This window comes from Canis lupus, chromosome 9 (assembly GCF_011100685.1).
Source record: "Canis lupus familiaris isolate Mischka breed German Shepherd chromosome 9, alternate assembly UU_Cfam_GSD_1.0, whole genome shotgun sequence".
NCBI lineage: Eukaryota > Metazoa > Chordata > Mammalia > Carnivora > Canidae > Canis > Canis lupus.
Window position 1 is genome coordinate 36,581,401 of NC_049230.1, and position 1,434 is coordinate 36,582,834.

Consider the following 1,434-nt stretch of genomic DNA (forward strand, 5'->3'; position numbering starts at 1 on the left):
GCTCCTTGCACACTTCCCTTCTCTACTGAGCTGCAGTCTACCCCCCTGTATGTGAGTCAGTGGACTCAATTCTCTTTGAAGTCCCTTCCAGCTCTATAACATCCTGGACTTCAGTCAGGGGGAGGGGGGGAAAAGTGCCAGGGATGCTTGAATTATTTAGTTTTTTAAACAAACCTGGAAACTCTGCAGAGTGGACCAGGTAAACATGAGTGTATGACTGTGTGTGTGTATGTATGGGGAGAGGTGAGGGTATGGGTGTATTGAAGGTATATGGATGTGGATGTGTCTGGGCATGTGAGATGCACACGTGTATCAGTGGGTTTCAGATGCGGTGAGCATGTGAACATGTTGCATGGGAGTGCGTGTCTGGGTGTGTCACAGAGTGTATGAATAGAGTATATATGGGAGTTAGTGCATATTGGGGGAGAGAAGGCCAGAAGGATGGTTGACATCTATCTGTCTACCTCTCCTAGGACTCCTACCTCTTCCTTCCCACACTGTGGTCCCTGCAGCCACTCCACAAAGGATTTGTGGGGGTTTTAGGACTGGCCCACACCCTGGCTGCCCCCTTACTGAGAGCCAGGACCTCCTCCTCCTGGCCCTGAGCGGGTGGCTGCAGCCCCTGGCCAGTAGGCTGGTGCCTGAAACGGGTGCTGGATTAGTGGATGAGTGATACAATGGGCACATATGGTCCCCGGGTGCCGGGTGCGGCCCAGGGCCCCTTACTCAGCGTCATGAGGATTAGACCTAATGAATTGGAAGGAGTTAACAATGCTTCGGGGCCCAGCGGAGGCCCAGGAGGCCTGCTCAGGCCCTGCGCCGTGGCTGCCTTTCACCACTGAGGTGTAATCCGCTTTGAAATCAAAGGTGGTACAAAGTATGAATTTAAATTTGACATTTACAGCTCCGGTGAGATGACGTATTCTGGAAAGGTCTCTTCTTCTTCAAGGGGGCTGGGGTGGGGAGAGAGAGGAGGAAGGGAGTGGAGAAGAGTGCAGCCATCTGCTCTTAGAGGAAGCCCAGGCTGGGCCAACTTTGCCCCATGCCTTGGGCCAGGAGGGTGGGGAGAAGGGGAGGTCTGGGGGGCAGCTGGAAAGAAGGGGGGAGTACAATTCACTCTTCCACTCTCCTCAGTTTTAGAGGGTCTATCCAGTGCAGGGCTTCCTTGGTCTGAGAGCCATCCCAAGAAGACAACTAAAGGAGAATTCTTGCCAAAGAGGTACTTGACCTGATTTGTTTCCCAGTTGGATTTTTTTTTTAAGTTTAAAAAAAAATTGTGGTAAAATATACAACATAAAACTTGCCATCGTCACTATTTTTGAAGTGCATAAGTCAGTGGCACTAAAGTCAATCACTGCTCTTCTTCTACATCACCCCAAGCAGAGACCCTGCACCCACTAAGCAGTAACTTCCCTTTCCCCCTCTCTGCAGCCC